This window comes from Python bivittatus, unplaced genomic scaffold (genome assembly GCF_059951505.1).
Source record: "Python bivittatus isolate LINGU-HERP-01145 unplaced genomic scaffold, Pbiv_v1 ctg000840_np1212, whole genome shotgun sequence".
Taxonomy (NCBI): domain Eukaryota; kingdom Metazoa; phylum Chordata; class Lepidosauria; order Squamata; family Pythonidae; genus Python; species Python bivittatus.
Window position 1 is genome coordinate 38,376,776 of NW_028277113.1, and position 24,245 is coordinate 38,401,020.

The 24,245-nt window shown below is 39.4% G+C and overlaps 1 protein-coding gene across 1 annotated transcript in view; it reads left to right on the forward strand.

Annotated features, from left to right (window-relative positions):
- LOC148213733 (uncharacterized) overlaps positions 1-24,245 on the forward strand; it is a 228,929-nt gene that overhangs the window by 160,603 nt on the left and 44,081 nt on the right. Inside the window, exon 1 of the transcript XR_015794042.1 lies at positions 1,806-6,672. The gene's annotated coding sequence lies outside the window, so the exon portion shown is untranslated. Of the gene's footprint in view, positions 6,673-24,245 lie in introns of the transcript that reaches the window.

Consider the following 24,245-nt stretch of genomic DNA (forward strand, 5'->3'; position numbering starts at 1 on the left):
GGAGACCCACGTGGGACCATGGGTTTGGGAATGAGGTCTGTCTTGGCTTGGAGGAGGGGGTGGAAGTGTCTTTTTCTTGGGCCAAGGGACACTGACACATACGATGATTGCTGCAGAAATGATGAGAGAAATATATTGTATAGTGTACATACAGAGAAAAATATAGTTCTAAAGAATGTAATCAAAGTGAACAAGGAATGCTATGATGGAAAATGCCAGAGAAAATGAAAAATGCAGATTTTGATGGAAGTAAAAAAAAAATGTTTTGGAAGTAGATAAAGAGGGCTAAACAAGGAACCTCCAGCAGAGTGAACTGGATTAAAAATAAAAGTGATGAAATCATTTGGGATGAATCTGAAGTGAGGGAATGATAGGAAGGAGTATTTTATTTATATATATATATATATATATATATATATATATATATATATAAATAAAATACTCCTTCCTATCATTCCCTCACTTCAGATTCATCCCAAATGATATATATATATATATATATATATATACATAAAAAACAGTGATATGTCAAAGAATGGAATTGAAACAAATGCTATAAATGTTAGTGTCCACGAAAAAATGATGAAAAGGAAGTCATAAATGCTATGAAAATTTTGAATAATAGAAAGGCTGCAGATATAGATATAGATGTTGTACTGGATCTAGTTTTCTTCTACAGTGGCTGTTCAACTTATTCCATATTAAGCCAGACAATTGGGAGAATGCCATTATTGTTCACCTATATAAAGGGAAAGGAGCAATAATATTTGTTAAGTGTTCCTGAGGAAGCACTTGACAGAATTCTGATCAAAAATATATAAAAGGTGGCAGTTAGCAAAATATAGAAAGTGGAGAGTGGCTTTATGCTAGGCAGGTTGTGTACAGACTTACTTAAATTATATGTTTAGCAAATGGTTCGACATTAAATAGAGAGTGAGACAAAGTTGTATAGTGCCGCAACACCAAAATGAGGTGATATTAGAAGTGTGTTGATTGGAGATGTTAATGTGCATATATGCTGATGATATCAACTGAAGGATTTGCAGTAAATATTAGATTTTTATGATGCATCAAGGAATATGGAAATTATTCTATCAAAGATTAAGGCCATTGTGTGTGACAGGTAGAATGGAGTGAACAATTGCAAATTGTACATAAATAATAAAAACTAGGACTAGTAGAATTTGTATCCCTTGGTAGAATGTTTTGTAAAGAGGGGGAAATGAATTGAGACATTTCAAAACATGAAATACTGGTAGCAAAGTACTGGATTGTCTGCGGTCTATTGCAGGGAATGAATGTTTGTTGAAAGTAGCATAAATGGTTGTGTATAAGAATATAATTCTGCCTACTTTGCTCTATGAAAATGACAATTTGCTGAATCAGGTGAAATAGAAAAGTGGTGTAAATGGGTACTTAAAAAGTATGTGTGTGTGTGTGTGTGGTGAAAAAGAAGAAAGTGCATCCAAATAAATGGGTCCTGAATTAATACAAATTTAATATAGAAAGTGAGCAGTAAGTATGAAAGGAATATATTGTGATTTGGTGTTTAGAAAGAATGACTGAGGATCAACTTGCAAAGAAGAGTGAATGGGTCAAGAGAGAAGGGAAGAGATAGAAAATCATAGCTGTATGGAGTTGGTGAGATACTGGAAAGGAGACAGATGAGATGTTTAAAGAATAAAAGGCACTGCATGAAAAAGTTACAAATGTTGCAGAAGCAAGATTGGTTTGCAAGGAGAGAAAGAAATCAGGAGATACAGTTTATGGTGTTGGTGTGAATTAGATATAGCTGTACTTCCTTTTCTTTTCTCATGCCTTTATTTAGCTTATGATTTCTTATTCCCTTTCTGTGCATTGCATAACAGTATGCACTTGAATCTCCTTCGAGGTTAAGAGGATTGAATAACCCCCCTATTCCTAAGAATTCGATTTAAAAGAAGTCAGAACCAAGGAGATCCAATCAGGCCAATTTTTAAAATGACAACTTGAAGTAGCAATGGTGAGAAGAAGCCAACATTTGCAAAGGGGCACTGAAGCAGAAGCTGAGAAAGCAGCAGGAAGAGAAAGTAAAAGAGAAAGAGAAGAGAAAGGATCAGCTCTCATTTTGAAATCACATATTTCTTGTGATTAGGAACAAAATGAAGCACAATATTTACAGAATGTTACTTTGTCCTCTGAAGATTTTTCTACAGACCAAGAGGTCATAAAAACATGTACAAACTATTACTAACTAAAGGAAAGTGCACTCAATTGGTGAAGAGGTCAGGATAGCCACAGACGGCAATCTTCCCTGGCTTCTCAGATGTTTCCCACAGAGGCTATTTTAGCAACTCTCTGAATGCCGATTTAAAATGTTTCATTAGTTTAAATGGACTTTGCCACCCAGCTGATCCAATTCAATGGAGGCAGGTAAAATAAGTTTTCTTTTTTTTTAATCTTAGTGTGCAGTCCCAAACAGAGCGGGTGTACAACTCAAATGAGACTGACTCTGCTCTTCTGGATCTTTGGACTAAACCTATTGCTGGGCATATCCACCTTTTAAAGCAGTGACAAAAGCAGTGGCTGGATGACTGGTGAAACTGCTTGGCTTTGTGACTCCTGAAGCCTCAAATGTCTATCTTCAGGACTGCATGATTCATGAGCTCCAGTGCTGCCAGAATACACAGATTCAGAATCTAGATGGGATTCTCCAAAGACAGGCAAAAACTTAATAGAATTATTAATGTCACCCTGATCTTGGCTGTCTCTAAATTGCCCTTTAGAGGTCCCAGGGAGTGCTCGGGTGGATCCAGTAGACATTTTCTCTCATTTATCAACCTTGCAAAATATGATTCTATATCAGCTGAGCTGTTGAATATGAAGAATGGAATAGACCACCTGAACATGATGTGACACATGAGTTTGCAAAGATATAGTCACTTCTTTCTAGCTGATAACAGAAGCTGAGAGTAGAGGAGATAGCAAACGTTCTCATAGATAGTAAATTTCTTATAGGAAAAGAGGATCTTTTGCTTTGCTGGCAAAGGTGAGGAAAGAACTGGAGACTCCTGGGAAGAAGGATGGAAGGGAGTTGGTTGCCTGTTTGGCAAACCAAACTAGATTCTAGGCAGTATTATAGGTTTGTTGGTTCCAAGAGGGTCTGGGACAAGATTTTTGAAGAACTAGGTGAAGAAGATCCACTGAAGGAAGAAGAACAATGAGGGAAAGGCTTTGGTGGGACCTGAGGAAATATTTTGCAAGGTTGATAAATGAGAGAAAATGTCTACCGGATCAAAGAGGCTAGTTCCTGTCAACCAAAGGGAGAGAATGCCAGCCAGTATTAATTAACCCCTTTCTTAACTTTATATAAGAAATGGCAATGCACACATTTATTCACAATTTAGATTGTTTATATGTCCAACAGTAATGTAGTTCATTTTAAAAAGTGTTTGGCCAGCTACTAATAAGTTAAGCTTCTGTTTTTATTCTGCTGTTTATTGAAAGAAAAGTGGAAGAGTGAGAAAAAGTAATTTGGCATATGTAACTGCTGTTAAGAAAGCTCAGCTGAAGTGTGTGCTTTGCTATGTAAGCATAGACAGCAATATGAATGTATGCCTGAGCATAAGGATACTAGAGTCTGTTGGGGGGGTTTTGGATATAGAAAATCAGTCAGTGGCTAGTTTGACACATAACATATGAAACACCTTTGAAAATAATGTTCAACCAAAACTGTAAAGCCAAGGCTATAAGTATGGGACCTACAACTAAATGTGGGTTGTACAAGAAGAAGGTCCATGTGTATGTCTCCTGTGTTGTCCACAACTTCAGTTTAATTCTGAATGTTATGTCAGCTGTTCCAGCAATGAAATTGTTTTTGGAGTTGTAGAATGTAGAATATTTACATTGTACACAATATAGGATAAGGGTCACAGTCTCTCTATACAACATATCAGTTCAAAATATGCTGAAGGCACTATGAGCAACAAGATGGTCCATATGCTGTGAGACTCTTGTGCCCATTTGTTTCTGCTTCAGTGATATCCACAAGGTGCTGACTGATATCATTCTCCTGGAAAAATGGTCAAGTTAACAGAAGATTGAGCTCTGAAATCCCAAATTGAGAAATTCCAGTTTGTCATGTTAACTTCACTGCTGACAAAATTTTGGAAGCTATCAATCGCATTTCAGTCACAAACTAAAGCAAAGCTACAGGATTCTCTAGACATCTTTAAATATTTTGCAAAATGCCAACAGTCAACATGATATCATATTTGACAGTAAAGGTTGAGCCCTGGAATATATGTCAGGAATTTCAAGACTGACATGTGTTATGGGAGAAGCAGTTTCATGGTGACCTTTGCCAGGTCCAGCATCTGCCCAAGACCAACAAGAGTCAAAGTATTCTTTAATATACTGGATGTAGCAGTCCTTCAGATAAAACATAGATCTGCAAATCCCAATAAAGCAGTTTCTACACCATACCCTCTGCAAATGTGAACCCTGATATCAGCAACTGCTGAGGATTCATATGCAGATGTATAATTTCCAGTTAAGAAGTTTAACAACTTCCTGAGCAATTGGTCTCATTCAGATAATTACTGAAAGTGACATTGCTAAAAAAAATTCAATAATTAAAGGAAGATGTTGAACTTCAGAAAACTGTGTCAGGTTTTACTACAGTTTGTGCTGCATGACTTCTGTTTTTTGCAGTTGCAGAGATATCGTTTTCTTACATTTATAAAGCAATCTGTCATAAGAGTATCAAGGTGTCTGGGCTCAAATCATTGACCTAGTTGGAGTGTTCTGTACAAGGAGCGTTTGCTATATGCTTATGCCATGTGGATGCTCTGGCCAGTAGACTACACAACCCCTATGGTTGCTCTGGGTAGCAGACTACACAACCTAGGCAGAAGAAAGGGAAGAAGAGGGGAGGAATTACTAGCCTCTTTGTGCCATTGTTACAAAGTCAGAATAAGGGGGTGAGTGGTGGAATGATATCTAGAGCAGGTTTGTTCAAATTGTTTTCTATCAAATGCTTGGGAGAAGTTGATGGGGTTCCATGAGAAAGTAAGCAAAAAGGGGGGAAAAATGTTTGTTTGAACTTAGCCAACTTTCTATCACTAGAGATCTGCCTTTTGATCAAGTCTTCCAGGAATAATTTTTAGTAACAGGTTCCGTGGTCTGCAAAAGTTTGAAAAACCCTGTTCTAAAGCCACAGAAGGTCTTTTATTTGGTCAGTATCAATGCACATTCTCAGGATGTGACCTACCAAGGAGATGATGATGAAGATTGTTTCAGCTGAGCAGATCTATATGGGAGAAGACATTATTTTAGGTTCCAAGTTGTTGAGAACCTGAAATGTGAGGGCTAAAGCTTGTAAGGTCATAATCAAAGAATCTGAGATCATATAATACTGTTATCTAAACATTGCAGGTGCCCTCAACTTGTAAGGCTGCGAAACAGGTGGCAAGAAATCCAATGCTATGTAAAAATGAGAGAAGGAAAGGTGGAATATAAACTCTGGAGCTGCCATGTAAATATGGCTAGATTCCTAGATTCCTGTAGTAGCTGATCATTGTTATAAGAACATCTTTCACATCAGCAGTAAAAGCAGCACATCTGAGCCATGTCTTTGAGTCTTCCACCATTATGCTCATGAGTGTGTGTTTGTATTCTTAGGGAGAGATTTATTGCCATGCCCAGGGCAAATCTCTAATATTAATCTCAGTCCTATGAATGTAGCTGTTCAGCAGCATAAGTAAAATGCAGCAGATCTTTGGTGCAACACTTTATCAGTGGCTAGAAAGATCCAATTCCAAGAATCCTAAAGGAAACCTTTGAGGCACAATGCTAACATTTGAAATCTTTTTCCACCTATGTTTATGGAACCTTGTAATAAAAGGGATGGGGGATGAAGCTGTATTTGGAGTCTATAAAACAGTCTGTGTTTTCACAAGACACTAGACTAAATTAAAAGGCTTGGGAATTTTGTGGTTCAGCATTTGTAGGAATTCAGGCATTGTATTAAAATTGTGTGTGCCAAACCACCGTGCTAAATTCTAATACTGCGTTTATTTAGGCAGAGCATGCTATAGGGACAGCAACAGTGTTAAGCTTCATTTAGGATTTAGCATGCTGTATGAACCCAGTCATTATTTAATATTGTATTTCTGGGTATTTGCATGATATGGTACTGATTTTCAGTCACTCTATGGACATTTAATAAAACTATATGCATCACTAAAACCTTTCTTAATTTGAATAAATTATTTCCTAGGCCTTGGTTTTCCAAATATACTTTTCAAGCCTCAGTGTTCCCTGTATTGAAGAGTACTGGTTTAGCCAAGCTTTCCTCTTAGAAAAGTCATCAGGAAAAAAAGAAAGAAAAAGATATAGGTAGTCCTTGTTTAGTGATCACAATGGGGGCTGGCAACTTGGTTGTTAAGTGAAATGGTCACTAAGTGAAACCATGACTGTGCTTATGATCTTACTTCAGCTTTTCTTTGCTTTACAGACCTGCAAAGGTCTTAAATATGAGGATTAATCACAAAGTTACATTTTCATCACCATCATAACTGTGAATGGTTGCTAAATGAGTCAGTCGCTAAACAAGGACTACCTGTAAATGAAAACAATGCTAAAGAGAACTTGGTTGAGCTGCTCTGGCAAAGACATTCATTCACAATTTAGGTAAGAGCTTTTCATACATTCATTGTCCATATGCTGTGGTAAGAGAGAGAAGGGCCTGAGGGCAAAAGTGACAAGCCCAATAACTTGACCTAATTGCAGACAGGATACCCATTTTTTCAGATATGACCAATATACAGCCATTTCACATGGAGGGTCTCTTCAGATCTCTACGTGAATTTTCACTGGGGAGAAGCCACGCTTATGCAAAAAGAGAAATATCAGCTGTTTGGAGTTCTCTGTAGACCAACCTACATATCCAGCTAGGTTTTTTTGTTTGATTGATTGATTGATTTTGGTAAAGCAGTGTATGCTCCATCATATCCTTTACAAATAAAGCATCAATTATGTTATAATAATAATCATTTTTTAAAAATAACATTTTTTCCAATGCTGCCACTAAATGATCTATTTCTTGATAGCAGATTCTGTTATCTGTTTTATGTTGTCACAGTCCCGGGGGTTTTTTTCCCCCCCTTCACTTGTATTTAACACTGAAATGAGAACTGTACTGTGAAGTACATAAGCTTTTATGGTGAAAGCTGTTACACTTTACCCTAAAAAGAATGCAGCTGTAGATATAGGGTTTGTTGTGTGGGATAAATTTGGAGTAATTATTTTAAAACTTGTCTGCTATTGTCCTGAACCCCTAGAACACCACTGGTAGCAGTTTTAGGTAAAAGTGAGCAGATTCCCATGTTTCAAAATGAACATGCAAATTCTGTATGCTACAAACTAGTAGATAGATAATTTAGACAACATAATTGGTTTATGTGCTTATGCTAGTCAAAACCTATAGTTTATACCCTATCATCTCAATTTTTATAAATAAATAATACCAGTGAATTTCAGATAGACAGACAGGCAGATTGATTCACTCTAATAACAGGAATTGTTATTTCATATTAGGTTTCTGTTTAAATAAAATTTATCACTTGTGGTTCTGAAAAGTCAAGGTGCTTTCCATGAGAGATCTGGGTAATCATTGTAACACTTCCTTGAGTTGGGCCAATATAATCACCATCATCATCTGACTATGATGGATACTTATTTTCACATTTATTACTAGTCAGACTTTTACTTACTGCAAGATACAAAGCACACTTACTAAAAGGAGTTTGGCCACTTAGCACGACTGTAGTATCTCTCTTGTCTTGAGGGCTTGAAGACTAGCCCTGCTATCCTTGGCATGCTTAAAAGTCAATGATCATTTAGTATATGTGAGAAAGGGCTCTACTTCATGATGTATGAATGAAGATCTCTTCTGTGGAAGAATCCCGAGTGGGAGAATTCTATGCATATCTCAGCACATGCATGGAAGCCTTCCATATGTGTGAGAAAGCCGCCTGTGGCAGGCAGGGCACTGGGGGAGGGGTTTATCAGTTGATTTATTTAAAGAAATTTACGTGGCTTCCTAAATCAAACAATTGCAACTTTGGGTGGCATGCAACCAACAAACAAGTAAACTATAACAAAACAGCACAGTTAAAAACAACCACAAAAGAGGCAGTCAGGAAGCCAATTTCATATTACAACTTCTAGGAAGGAACTCCAATCAACTTGGCCCCAATGCCTGAGAAAAGAATCAAGTGTTCAAAGCTCTTCTAATGGCCAACAGGGTTGGGACCAATCCTATATGTCATTCCAGAGGTCAGATGCTGCAACAGAAAAGGTATGCCTCCTGGGTCCCACCAGATGACTTTGTGCCCATCCTTCTAGAGCAGGTGGGACAGGCAGTCCTGCAAATAAGGGGTTGGTTTGTGGGGGGGAGCTGTCTGAATCCCAGAATCACCAATAGTCTTTCCTTGGTATTCATGATGTTCCACTGCCATAGCAGAGAGGTGGGAGCTTTCTCTACTACAGCTGCCTCCCTTTACATTTAGGGTGGCTCCCATCCTTTTGTGGCTTGGGAGAAGTTAAGGCTGTGCTCTTCTGCTGAGCTGTTGGGGTCTTCTAGCCTAGGTTGGGGTTATATGTTGTCCAGGGACTTTATGGGATTATTGATTTGATAATTGATGTAATATCTTTTGATCATTATATGTTTGTCATTTCTATTTTCTTTTAGTTTCTGCAGTACTATCTTATTGTATTTTAAACAGCTTTAAATCTAGGACTGAGGTGGCATATACATTTTGTAAATAACTACCTAATTAAATATTGCAGGGCCCTGAAAACGACTTGATGGCACATAATCAAATAATAATAAATAGATGCTTTATCCATAAAGAACATTGGACTTAGGGTTTTCTTTGCTTTGTTTGTTTGGCTTTGTTTTAAAGACAAGATGGTAGATTCTCAGATGGAGAAGGTATATCTCATGGGTAATAATGGAGGAAGAAATAAAAGAAAAGGGAAATCTGGAACATTTGTAAGGGAAAGTGTCGTGTGTATTTGTGCGTTTAGTATCTTTTTTAAAAAGTTAACTTAGATTGTTATTCATACATTCCTGTGATGGGTAATTCCCACTCAGTGTGGAAAAGGTAATAGTAGGTGTTAAGAAGACACATTGCCTAATTAAGGGTATTCAACTAAATAGGTTGCTGTGAATAGGGTAACCTTTCTGGGAGAAAAAAAAGGCCCATTATACACACATCAGTGAAGGAGAAGAATAATAGATGTTTAAGTACAAGGTCCTGCATTACTCTGATAAAGATCTGCATTTAATCAAGTTATTTCAGCAGACAATCTCATCACAAAGATACTGCTGCTTCCCCTCGTACATTATCTTTTCATATATACTTTTTCTCATAAGAATCATTCCTTGTTCTGCGGGAATGATGCTCTGTTTAAGAAATGCTTTCTAAGAGCAGAATGGAGTTGCCAGAGCAGGATAGAAAGAATAGACAGTTTGCAACAGGTTTGAGTAGCAAAAAAACCAAAGGCTTTTAGACCTACACAGTAACCATGAATTCTAGTTAGTTGTACGGTTTAAATGAAAAAGAATTAAAGATCACCATTGTCTTTATCTCTTTTTTAAAATGTAAAAATAAGGGTTTCTTTAAGCTGCTCTTTCACAACCAATACTCATATATACAGTACATCAACCACCCACAAGTTGGTGCCTTACAGGTGTGTTGGATTATGACTCCCATCATCCCTAGCCAGCACAGTCAATCTACTGTCTGTGCACTATGGAGACACTGCATCTACAATGTGTGAAGTGATTGTCATAAATGTGATTGATTGGGTTTTGGTTTAGCATAATGTGTAAGCACAGCAGTTATGATTTCTAAACCACAGCACGTGGATTTATGGTATGTCAGAACTAAATTGTTATGACTTGTTCAACAAACTATTGTTAAAACAAGCTATGAAACCCTGCGGTGTGCACATTTAATATTGGTCCATCCAGCCCAGCACTGTCTGCTCTAGCTGGCAATGGCTTGCCAGTGAGTCGGCAGAGGATCCTTTGCATTACTGCACTTGCTTTTTGATTTTTTTGAGGAGGATTTGCTAGTTGAACTGGGAAGCTCTGGAATGCCAAACATGCAGGCCACAACTGTGCTGCACAGCTCTTTGCAAAACAGAAGCATCAAGACGACTTACTCCCTTGCTCGTGTTATATTCCAGACTCCCTGAAGAACTCCTCCACTTAATCCTGCTAATTTTAGAATTCCGGACAGTAAAGAATATCAGATCATCTGTGGCCTTCTGATAGTCTCCAGCAAGTGTACACAATATAAAAAGAATGCTTTGTCCAAGGCTTTATAGTCACTTCCCCCAACTTGGTATCCTTCACGTATGACAGGGCTGTAATTCCTATATTTCTAATCAGAAACACTAATTGGCTAGGAAGACCTGGTTCTGCCACTTGGCCTGGGGTAGGGAGAGAATACTTCAAGCAGAGGGATGGCTAGCCCCATAGTGGCCAGCTGTCTGCAGCCTGATTTTCCATCTTCTTGGATTTTATGCTGGATGCTTTTTTAGTATTGTTTTAATGCTGGATGTATTTATGTTTTAGATATATTTATAGTTTTTAATGTTTTTTGTAAGTTGCCCAGAGTCCCCTATGGTGGGGGAGATGGGTGGGGGAGAAATCCAACAAATAATAATATTTGCAGAACGGCATTAGAATGCCTGGTTGGAAAAGCTTTGCACCTGGCGTCTGAATCTGATTCTCCATTGCTCTAATACTCATTTGTCCATTGCATCATTATGTTCTTCTCCTTCTGTCTCCAAACCTGAAACCAGAACTTGGCAGGAAAAAACACAGGCAAACTGAAAGACCCACACACCAACCAGCAAGAAGCAGACTGGATTCACCATTATATGCTACTTCATAATATGCTAAATTTGGATGTGTTTTATTATGTTGTATGAACCCAGCCAGTATGGTTTGTTAATGATAATTTATTATTTGGTTTTATGTGTGAACCCAGCTAAGTGTGGTTTGCTTAGCAAACCATATTTAAACCAAACCACAGCTTACAGCTATGCATGGACCAAGCCATCATCTTTATTTATTTGTTATTACACAGATTTAAGGAACACCTTACTCTAACCAACTCTGGATGCTTTATATAATAAAAAGTTGGAGAAATAAAACAGAGAAACAGTTAATATGTATTGATTAATAATAATGTATTAATAGAAAAAACATAGGAAGTGATATAAAAGTCTTAAAAGGGCTCACCTACCACCCTGCCCAAAGCCTGGGAGATCAGCCGGGTTTTCAGTGCCTTTTGGAACTTCACCCAGTGGGAGCTGTACCGTTCTCTGGCTGATGCTGTCCCAAGGGGCAGGTGCTGCAACAGAGAAGCTGCACCTCCAAGACCCTAATAGGTGATATTGTTTAACTGAGAAGACCCAAAGCACACCCTTCTGCCAAATCTTACTAAACAGGCAGAAATTATTGGGGTTAGGTGGTGCCTCAAATAACTGGGTGCTATGCCATGAAGGGCTTTATGCATGATAACCAGCACCTTGAATTGCACATGGAAGCCAATTGGCAACCAGTACAGCTCATGGAGCAGTGGTGTCACATGGGCACACAGTGCCATGCCCATTATTACCCATGCCCCTGCATTGTGGAGCAGCTGTAGCTTCCAAGCAATCCTCAGTGGCAGCCTCATGTAGAGTGCATTGCAATATGTAGTCCATTTGTGAGGTGACTGGGGCATGAGTGAGTGAAGGGCCTCCTGATCCAGGAACGGGTGCAGCTGGAACACCAATTGGATCTGTGCAAAGGCCCTCCTGGCCACAGCTGCCAGCTGTTCTTGTGCAGGAACTGTGAGTCCAGACTGTACCCCAGTCTTAAACAGCGTAGTGCTAAACTTCATATTTGTGGCCACAGTGAGTTCAGTTATGTAGCTCTTATGTATTTAACTGGAGATTATGTAAGAAACTGTACTGCTGAATTGTTCTCCTAACTCCAGAATGGAAAGCCTATCTCCTAACTATTGCTGGACTACACATCCCATAATTCATTTTTATTAGCAGTTGTTGCTGGCAGTAGTGGGAGTGGAATTCCAAATACAAATTTGGAATTGGTCAGTAAATGCCAAATACAGCTATTTTAAAAAAAAAAACTGCTTAAAAACTTTTCTCCTGCTTCACAATTAGAAAAAGAAAATAATGTTTTATTCACCCATCAGTAACTTAACCAAGCTTGCTTTACCTTTAATACCTCAAAAAACATTTAGGCAATCTAATTCTGAGTCACACTGTTTGAAGTTAGGAAATAGAATCTTTCCCTGTTCTGGATGTGCTTTTTCTGTTTATAATGAAAATGAACAATACAGAAGTGCAGCTTATTCATCATCAGCTTTAAACAGTGAAAGTGTTACCTTCTAGCAATGCACTATTTAAAGCTGAGCTTTGGAACCCAGAGATCAAGCTGAGCAGTTTTGTTTCAATCAGGTAGAATAGGAATGGGAAAAAAGAAAAGGGGTTTATGGCAAAAAAAGAGGAACAGAACATTGGGGGTGGGGGTCCCTGGAAACCGAAAAGGAAGTCATTTCACCAATTCCCTTGTTCACAGTTTTTTTTTTAAAGTAGTGATTTATCTGTTTGAATACTCAACAGCCCAAAGAACAATGTTAAACTCCTGCAGATGTCTCTTGAAAGCTGTCCCAGTGGTGCAAGATAGCCATCAACCCAATTAAGGTAGATTTACTGTTGTTTTGCATTGCTGAAACAGCAAAGTAGCAGGAACCCACTGCTGCAACTGACCCTTTCCCATGGTAGTCAAGACGATTCATAAAAATATGAGTCCTGAATATTTATTTCAACTCCTACCATAACTGGGTCAGAGGATAGCAGCAGGCAGCTGGTCTCTGCAGACACAACAGGGCCGCTGGGAGCTCTGTTCTTTGCAGTTCTGGAGTTCATTGGCAGGATATGGCTACCCCCATGAAGTTGTTGTTTCATTGGAAGCTGAGATATTCTACACATTGATATAATGCTTGATAGCTTATTGCTTAATGATGGAGAAGACAGTGCTTGATATATAGCAAAGCCATAACAAGCTAGCAATGGTTGTGCATTTTCTGTTTCTTTTTCCTACGTACTATACAAATAGTTAAGTGTTGTGTCTTTTCTGTTCAAGCCAACCTATCTGTTATCTGGGTTTTACAGCTGAGCTGGTTTTGGATTAATGATTCTCGGTTGCATTTTTTCACCGGCCCTGGGAGAAACCAAAGCTCTCTGGAGCAAGGCCTTCAGAAAGTAACAAGTTTCTTTTCAATTGTTTCGTTGTTCTTTAATTGCTTCTGGTAAAATGAACTTCATTTCACCAGGCTTGTCTGTCACTTACCTTTTCTTTGGGTTCTTGTCAGCTCATACTTGTGACATCAGTGATAGTCTCTAGCCACCTCGTCTTTTGATGGGTTCTTTTTCAGTTCAGTTCTCCAGGGACACTTGCTTTCATGTTAGGTGTCCAAAATATCTAAATTTTAACTTTATTATTAGTGTCCCTAGTGAACAGCTGGGTTTTACTTCATCTAGTAAAGTAAAGTTTTCTTCTTGTGGTCCAAAGTATTCTCAGCAATTTTCTCCAGCACCACTTTCAAAGGAATTAAATATTCTTTGTTCAGCCTTTCTGAACATCCACATTTCACAACCATATGTTACAACTGGAAAATCATGGCCTTGAGAATACATACCTTTATTATCAATGTGATGTCTCTGCTCTTTAATATTTTGTCTAGATCTATTATAGTCTTTCTCCCAATAGCAGATGTCTCTTTCTTTCACAGTCACTATTCCTGTGATTTTTTGATCCTAGGCAGATATAGCCTGTTACTACTTTTGCATCTAAGAACTTGCAAATTGAATGCTCATTCCCCAGCTTGTATAGTTAAAAAGCTGCAAATTGGCTTCCAGCCTGCAAGGTGGTGGAAAAATTAAGTGTGAGAGGTAAGGCACAAGTAGTCAAAGGGAAATGGAGAGCTGAGCCTTAAAGTGCCTGCAAAAGGTTTGCTGCCTAGCCCAAAGAGTGTTGGTCCCAGATCCTTTATCAGTGGTGCAGAAAACTCCTTTCCTTCTGCCTTTTACAAAATTAATTTCTCTGGAACCTTGAGGATTAACTCTCCATCTGTTTTTATTATAAGGTGGCAACACTGTGACTTTTTGTTATAGGACTAGAATGCACAAAAACAAAAAACCAACAGGATTGTTAGGATTGCAGTAGACAAACACTGGACTGAATTAGTGAAAGACAGCTTCTTTGAGTTTTACATGGTGCTCTTACAAAGTAATTATGGGTGCTAAACAGTTGTTTTGGAAGCTAAGAAAGAACCTTGGCTTTGCTTATTCCTGTTTGCCTGATTGAGTAGCTGTCGTTTTCTTTCCTATACAGTACAGGTAGTCCTTGACCTACGACCATTTGTTCAGCGAGCATTCGAAGTTACAACAGTGCTGAAAGAATGGTGACTCCCTTGATCACGTGATCACGATCTGGATACTTGACAACCGGTTTGCATTGCAGCACCTTGTGATCATGTGATCACCATTTGCAACCTTCCCTGCTGGCTTCCCCAGAAAGTCAATAAGGAAGCTGGCAGGGAAAGTCACAAGCTGCTCCACCTGCACACCCTTCCCCAGAGCCTCTGCACCCACACTACACCATCCACTTGCACACCCACATGCAACCTGATGCACCCTCCCTGACCTGCACTGCATCCTTGCACACCCTTCCAATCCACACCACACTCCGCACACCCTTGTCTATCCTCCCTGACCCATGTCATGTCTCTCACTCACCCCTGCAGACCCTTGCGCACTCTCCCTGACCCTTGTTGCACCCTCACAAACCCTCCCTGACCCTCCCTGTGCCTGTTGTGCACCCCCTTGCACCCTTGTACACCCTCTCTGACCCATGATGTGCCTCTCATGCATCCCCTCACACCCTTCCTGACCTGCACCGTACCTCTTATATACCACCTTGCACCCTCATGCATCTTCCCCAACACTCGCCACACCTCCCCCACACACCCTCCTCCACCCAGCAGCAGCCACTTACCTGCCCGCTGGCCTGGGACTTATAACTTTCTGCCAGCTTCCCAGTGACTTTGGTTGTGGGAAGTTGGCAGGAAATCGCCTCGCCTAATGACCATGGGATTTGGATAACAACAGCAACCAGGACTGCAGAGATTGCCATCACTTTATGACTGCATCACTTAACAACAGAAATTCTGGTCCAGATTGCTGTTGTAAGTCAAGAACTACCTGTAATGCTCCTAAAATTGACAGTAGGTCATGACTATGGTATTTGTTCTTCTCTGGTGAATTCCGTGAATGGAATACTTACTTTCTAAGCCCCAATGAATATGCTTGAGTCTGATTCAACCAAGAGTATTTGGAACTGTGTTTGTATAACCATGGTTAACTGAATCATGGTTTACCAAGTTAAGCCAACAGCCTCCTTTCAATCTGGACTAGATTGCACATGCTCACCTAGCAATATCCAGCGGATAACAGAAAATAGTGGCACAGAATTATTCTATGACAGTTCTGCTGTATCACAGTGACACAGCATTGTTCTAACTGGCCTGTTACATGAACTGAAGATATGCAACTGACACTGAGAACTGGTAGTCTTTGGAATCTTCTGTCCTCTCAGCTACCAAATTGCAGAAAATGCTTTTTGGGGAGCAAAAAGTTGCAGGAAAATGGGGGAGGAGAATATTCAACTTTAGCTGAAAGATACCACTATGTAGCAAATTGTTTTTGCATATATTAAGGCTTATACTCCCTTTTGACTTTCTCCTAACCAGTTTAAAATATTTACTTTGCTTTTTAACTTTAACATATTCAAATCTTACAAGAAGTTAATGTGGATGGAGCAACAGGGTTGTATCCATCAGTCTGAGCTACTTCAGAAATATTTGCACTCACTCAGAAAGGATGTCTGCATTGAGGCAACCTTCACATATATAGAGGTCTGTGTGGTGGCTTTCATGAAAGTTCAGCTCCTGTACTATCGGTGTTCAAGATCATGTGGAAGCCTCCACATGCACAGGCAGGATTTCCTTGGTGCAGACCTTCATTACAGACCAAGTTTTAGTTGTTGGAAAAAGTGGGGTGGAATATGGGAGCCCATTCATTTAGGAAATTTCTGATCTTAATCAATGTTCTGTCTGGTAAAGATGCAAACAAGCGTCATGTATATCAGTGCAATTCCCTTTGTAAAGCTAAATTGTTGTACCTAGGTATACGTGATCATTTGGCTTTGGATATTTGATTCACAAGTATGAGTCCAGTCTTTTATAAAAGTACTTATTGTCTTGTCCCTGACCAAACAGGTCAGTTTTGCCATCTCTGCTAATTCTGCCATTTTTACATTCCATTCCTCCATTGTGGGTAATTCGGTCTTTCTCCATCTTTGTGCATATAATAATCTTGCTGCAGTTACCATATATAAAATCAGTCTTCCATAAGTCTTTTCTAATTGACCATCCATAAGTCCCAATAAAAAGAGTTCTGGTTTCATCTCAATATTAATCTTTCAAAACTCTTTGTATGAAGATATTAATCTTCAAAACTCTTCAAATTTTTTTTTTTTTTTTTTGCTTTTTCACAAGTCCACCATGCATGGTAAAATGTCCCTTCATGTTTTCCACATTTCCAACATTGACAGGATATATCTTTATACATCTTAGATCATTTCTCTGGTGTCATATACCAATGCTACATCATTAAAAAAAAAAAAACTCTCTTAAATTGTAACACAATGTAAATTTCAATCTTTTTACCCAGATTCCTTCCCATTAATCCATCTGTATGTCACATCCAAAGCTCTTAGCCCATTTTGTCATGCAATCTTTAACTTGTTCTTCTTCCATTTCAAATCTCAGCAAAAGTTTATACATTTTTTGTAATCACATATTCATCATTTGTACATAATGATTTATGCTTGCTTTTGGAACTGGGGTTGTACTTTGTTTCATGAAACAGCTTTAAAGGATGCCTCATATGAACCTTTGTCAAAGCAAAGCAGCCCTATAATATGCAAAGAATAAGGAAAGGGAAATCTTGTCTTTATTAGCCCAATTAACATTCAAAATAGGATGCTACTTTCTGAACTGCCTAGAACTCAGAAGTGCAAAACAGGGAAAGTCCAAAAAAAGAAAAAAAAATCCAGCCCTGCATTATTTAATTTTTTAAGGTACCACTATTTCATATGACTTCCGTTCATATTAAGGGACCCTCAAACTGTAATTTCAAGAACGTCACATAAAGACCACATGCAAGCTCCAAGATAATAGAAGAGTAGATGGTCCCCAATATGTCCTTGGAACCTGTCAGGCTCCCTGCCCCCTTGGTTTTTTTTTTTACAAATATTCTTTTTATTTAAATACTTTAGATACTTGAATAACAGATTCCCTATTTCATGCAGTAGCAGCCACTACAATTGCTGGATCTCATTAAATCAGGACTCAGATGAAGCCTGATGCGCTTGAGTGGGGGTGAAGTATCACAAGAGCAGAAACAAATGAAATGCTCTGCTTCAGGTAGCATTAGCATCGTGTTTATTATATTTTGAGATAAGGGTGCAATCTGTGCTTTACAGTCATTTTTTAAAAATTGTATTGATGTGCTTCCTTGCTCTTTTCCATGCAAAATAAGTACCGTAGCCATTCAGTAATTCATGACAGCCAAAACATGTTAATATTCCTAAATGAACTAGGCATGTGGTAGAAGGCCCTCCTTCTGCATATTGTTCAGCTTTAACGTAACTGTTGTGGGCTGTCCTAGGACAGCTTATCCCTTGAAATTTGGACTGCCCCTAATCCTTTGGGCCTTTTGAGAGGTGCTGAAGACCTAGCTGTTCCCATGGGCATTAGGTGGGGACATTGGGTCAATCTGACTCTGAGAGCTGTTTTATGGAGATGGATGTTGGTCCTCAGCGGCTACGTGTTCTGTTTTGAGGTTGATGTGTTGAATTTGGTTTTTAAATTTCTTGTAAGTGGCTAGAGTCATTTTGATTTGGGAGGCCATATAAACTGAATAAACAAACAAATGTGTGCATGTTTTCTTCTCACCTCAGTGTTTATATTTGCCTTCTTTTCTCTCTGCACACACAAACATTCACACACATGTAAGTAAGCATAGCATTTCATGCACTTGATGAAATGACTTTCAAACAAAGGAAGTTCATAACATCATAAGTATTCTTCCTTAAGGTACCTTGATGCTCTTTTCTTATTTTCCCCTTTCAGAATGCCATCGTTATCTGTCAAAGCGGGTACATTAAGTACTTTAGCAAAGTGCGTCACTTCTCCTTATCTGTTATTTGTCTTGTGCTGGTTTCTCTTTCTCTGTGGGTATTGAGGACACCCTCCCCTTTCTTCAGATGTAGCAGGAATCCAAATGTTATGTTCTCTATGGATATCCACTTACCCAGTGCATGTTAGAAAATGAACAATTTATTGGGCTGCATGCTACTAAACTGCTTTTGGTACTGCACAGCTCAGCTGCATTATTTTCACTCCTCTTTGTCTCTCTGCCACGTTTCCAGTTTCAAAGCCTGACATATTTCTTACTCTGCTATAGGTAAAGATGATAGTGTACTTCAGTCTGAAACCATCTGTTTTTCAGGGCTTGAAAAGAAGAGAGTTAGAAGAACAAGGCAGAATAAAGAAAACATGGTTGGTAGTAGAGGCTGTTTTCCACCGAGCAAGGCTTGTTGGATTGACTCACAGTGAAACATTTAGTATAAATTTAAGATGTTGCCCATAAATACCTCTATGGCCCCATCCTCCTGGATTTCAAAGTTCTTTGCTTTTAGCTGTTATTTGTTTTTATTTGGGGGGAGAGATAGCTTTGGAGTGTTATCCTGGTGCTAGGGCTAGTAAAATCAAGGTCATTGGTAAAGAAACTGAGAACTAGTTCCATTACAATAACCCTGCTCAAATGTCAACCCCCTTCATACTGTGAAATACCAGTTTATATACACACAGGTGGGAAAGAAATCCTGGGGATGGATGAGGAATGGAGATAAACATAGAGATATAAGCATTTAGGTGGTAGCTGTTGGTTTTGTGCTCTCCTGATGATTTGTCTAGTATCTGCAATCAAAGTAGCTCATCAAACGCTGTGTCCTTAAATCTCTGCCTGCTACCTTTTATATCTAAATAACAGACTGGCTGAAGCCTGACAGTAAAACCAAGAACCTCTATACCTCCTGTTATTGGAGGAAAAATAATGTTCAGTTCCTAGACCTCTCAGACCATAGCAACCAACCCCCTTGCAACTTTGTTGACTGAGGGCCAAGTCACCAGCATCTTTCTCCAGTATCAGAACCAAGTGGCTCAGATGGACTAATTATGCCAAGCAGCAAACTTATTAGCTGAGCAGATGAGCCAGAACAGGCCCCTGCCTGCTGCTGCTGCAGCACCTCTTCCTGGTCAAGACCCTGATGCCATAGCAACAGCAAATGTAACTACTTACCAGGTCCTTGCCTGACAACTATGATGGAAACCCTGGGGTGTTTATGACTTTCATCACTCAATGCAAATTATACATCTCCTTAAGTCTGGGCAATTTTTTCATAGATAGCTCCAGGATAGAATTTATAGTTGGTCGTTTGACCAGAGGAGCTGTATCACTTTACATTGGTCCCTTTTCTGCAACTGAACAGCTCAGACACAGATAATTATATAAACTTCATAGCCAGTCTGAGGGCTGCTATTGATGATCTTGCCAAATGGATGACAGCTAATCATGAGATCCAGCATTTATAACACTGTAAACTTTGAGTCAGCATATGTGGCTGACTATCAATTGTTTGCTCAGGATGTCGGGTAAAACAAACTAGGCTTAGCCAGCCAGAAGAGGACTCTTCTACTGAAATATGGGACAAGCTAATTCAACAGGGTGCCCAGTAACACTGGAATCATTAATTCAGCTTTGCTTGGCTGTAGATGGAACACTTGAGGAAGTGTGACAGAATATCTTCTCCTAACCCATGGTTGCTCATCAGAGACTTGGATGTCAAGACCATCTACTTAAGAGCCAGCAGAGCTCTGCTTCTGGCCAGCAGATACATACATGAATCTGGGTTTATGTTATAGAGGGTTGGGTGATTTTTCCCAGGATTACCTTACTAACCTCTATCTTAGGCAACAACTTACTGGTGTCATTTTGAAAAATTGAGGCATTTTTCCAAGCTGCTGCTCTAAATGTCCCAGAACCAGCTTGTTGGGAAATGAGATAGCCCTCCACCTCCCAGCCACTAAAAAAAAAAAAAAGCTTGGATGAGAGCATCTGAAAATTAAGAGGGGCTCAGAGCTATTGACCCTTATATATTTATATATCAAATTTGTCACTGCCCATCTTGATAAAACGACTCTGGGAGGTTTATAAAACAGTTAAAATAAATTAAAATGACAAAACTACAATATACTATTAATAAATAGAAAATAAATAAATCCAAGAATAATTGGCAGTCACTCAGGGAGCATCATCAAGGTGCCAGTCACCCCCAAGATTGGGTACAATTGTTGTCACCCCATGCAAGCTGGCAGGGCCAGGTCTTTAATCCTTTCTGGAAGGCTGGGAGGGTAGGGGCCTGCTGCACCTCTTGGGGGAGAATATTCCAAAGGGCAGGGGCAATAGCAGAGAAGGCTCTCTTCCTGGGCCCTGCCAGCCAACATTGTCTCACTGACAGAGTCCACAACATGCCTTCTCTGCCTGAGCAGGTGGGACAGGTTGATATGATGGGGGTGAGATGATCCCTAAAGTAACCTATGATGCTAAGCACTGAGATTGGGTCAATCCAGCTATTCCTCACACCCAGATTGGCTTTACAAGGTAGCTTCAGGCATCCATCCATCCATCCATCCATCCATCCATCCATCCATCCATCCATCATCTATCTATCTATCTATCTATCTATCTATCTATCTATCTATCTATCTATCTATCTATCTATCTATCTATCTATCTAGTTGCCCATCTCAACAAGTGACTGGGGAGCAAACAGAATTAAAATTAAATTAAAAACAATTAAAATTAAAAACAAAAGTCAAAATACATAGCAGCTGAGGAAGGTATCAAATTGACAGTCACTAAGACAACCAGGAGACAGGCTTCACACACTTGGGATCCCAGGTTACGAAAGGCCAGCAGGATTGAGGCTATCTTAATCTCTGAAGAGAGATTCTCCTCTCTCCTAATAGATTCTTCATAGATTCTTCCCTATGCACTCAAGCCCATGCAGCTCATTAAGCCCAATAAGAGCTGAAACCACAGATAGCAAGTTCTTGTGATCTGGGCCAATTTCTGACTATATAGATCCTCTTCTCACCATCTGTGACAATCAATAAACTTTGCTATTTTTTCTGGTTTCCCCTTTGCATTTTCCTGTACTATTGGGGATGGAATGGCTTGAATCCACAATCCACATTCAGCAGGACAGTTTAACTCACTACTTCCAAGGCCTGACGTCCCCTCACCTTCTCCTTGCAGTTCAGCAGCTCATTTCTCCTCTTATCTCCCAAATGTCCACATTCTCCAGCTTCTATGATTTGTAGCCATACAAATTCAAACATCCTGATTGGCTTAATATTACGGCTTTTGCATCTACCAATACCTTAGACACTGAGAGGAAAGGAACTTGGGAGTGGTGTTGTTCTACTATCAATGGACAGATGAGTCCTTCCTACTTGAAGCTGCAAAGGAAATCTCTGGACTGAAGAGAATAACTGAAGAAAACGAAGCAGAGATGTAATTTCCCCTCTAGCCTGACCTTTGTTCTCAGGAACAGATGAACACTTTCTTCTTCAGTTCCCTGACCCAGAGCTGTGGGGAAGAGTTCAGGATTGAGGGGAGTTATCAGTGATGCTGTACTTGGGATGGAAGATTCACCCTCACTGGCTGTCTGTTTGCAAGAAGAGATGAGCATTCACTTTCTCTCTACCTCCTCACTCATCCTTAAGAGGATGTTTTCTGGAGTGGAGCCAGCTATTCAACAGGATGTACCTGCATTGGAGCTCTGCTTTCTAGAGGAGAATGTGATTTCTTCTCCCACCTTATTTCCCTTGGATGGAAGGAGAGAGGGGATAGTCACAAGCCAAACACAGATGGAAGCCCCTAGAGGCCCCTGTCCTGAAGGTACAGGGGAGGGTTAAAGCTCCTAGCACTTCCATGGCCAGGAGAGAGGTATAAGGTGGCAATAGAGAAGGAGGTAGTGTGAAGGTTAGAAGGGCCATGGTCAGATCCAAAGAGCAAAAATCAGAGAGGCCCATTACCATAACTATGCACAGGTATCAACTACCCCCCCCCACTTCTCTTCATAGTCTTTTAGGGTGCACAGATAGGAGAAAAAGACATCAGATCTGAATCTTGGGACTGTGTATGTGTGTATAACTTTATTGTTGGCAGTTGCCAGTTTTCTGTGATAATTACAGCTTTTCTGGTACCTGTAACAAAGCTAGCATCTCCAAGAGCTGTGTCCTTAAATCTCTGCTAGACTTGGTATTAGAGTAACAGCATAGATGTCTTAAGTACATGCCATCATTATTCCTCAGAAGACTATGGGGCTCCACATAAACCTACCTACTTTCTTAGGAAAAAAAATCCTAAAAAATTAGGATTGATTCTATTGTTGCTTGATGAGGAGGATGTTTGAGAACAGCAAGGGAGCAACAAGTCTAACTGGATAACTGGGGATAACTGGGGAAAAGAGTGTGGGTGATGTAACAGAGTGGCAGCATTTACACAATAAGCTTAAGGATCTTGTGGTTGTATTCACACAGCATATTAAACTTGGATAGTTTTATCCTTGGTTGGTTTTCTAGTGGCTTAGCGTGTTGTATTAACCCAAAACATTTCCAGTAAAAAATATGTGTGTCGTGAAGATGTAGCCAGTGAAGAAAAACAAAACAGAAAGAGAGAGAGTGTGTTTGGGGCTTGACTGGGAAGAAGAAATGGTATGGAGAGCTCTAGGGAATATTATAGGAAGTGAAGCAATCCAATGGGAGAACATTGGGATAAAAATCAATATGTATTTGCTTTTGTGTTGTGTGGGCATCTTTGGGATAACTTTGTGCCTTTCTACAAAGTGATATAGCAGCCATATTGTTTGTGAATATGTTCAAGGGCAGGCATTTTGCGATGTTAGTCAAAACATTCCAGATGTGTTGAGCAGACAAGAAAATTGGAAACTCAGCTTCTGAGAGAGAAGCAACACAGAGGGAAATGCATAGAATGACTCACTGACTCATGCTTTGCACATGTGATGGAACATTTGACAGCCAATTTGCCATTTGCACATAGCTGTTTGGGCAGTTGAAAGCCTTGAGCACAAAAGACATTAAATAATTGGCCAGCTAGAAGTAAAGGCACATTGTGAAGTATCTGGATATTTTAATGATGCCATGAATGAGGTAATTTTCTGGAGATATATAAGACCAGCATGAAAAAATCAGAAAAGAAACACAATTATTGGGCTACCAATTAAATAATATTGGCATTATCCAGAAGATCAGTAAACTGTGTATAAATGGGACATTTACAGGCATCAAATGGTCGCTCACAAAGGCTCAACGGAACATAAGCATTACTTATTTCATTGTACTGACAATGGTGCTCTGAGTTTTGGGGTCCCTTCAGCATTGGACAAACTCTCATTGCATTTGTAGTTCCTATAGTGAAGATAGGAAAAAGTACCCTGGGATAATTAGCTTCCAGTCATGATTCTGCTACCCAAATGCAGAAAAAAAAAAAAAGGGGCACTGATGCTACACTGCTGAAGTAACAAAACATGCTTCCTCTATCTTTCTGATGGAATAGAATCTGCTGTATCTCTGGGTGGCCAGTGTAATATATGACATTATTTTAATATATACTACTGTCAGAATTATACCTTCCTGGAAGAATTTTCCTTTTAGGAAAGGTTCAGAACCCCTGAACCAGAATCAGGAATAGGCCCAATCACCTGGTGTTTTTCCTTCATCAGATGCATCTGTAAACCTCATAAGTAATATACTTCCAGGACTGTGCTATTCCGGGATGTGAAACTGATGAGCTTTCAGAAGACGAGAGTGGGAAAGAACAGAAAGAGGCAGTTTGAAAGTTAAGAACCTTTAATAACTCATTCTGGGAAAAAGAAGAAGAAAAAAAGTGTGATATAT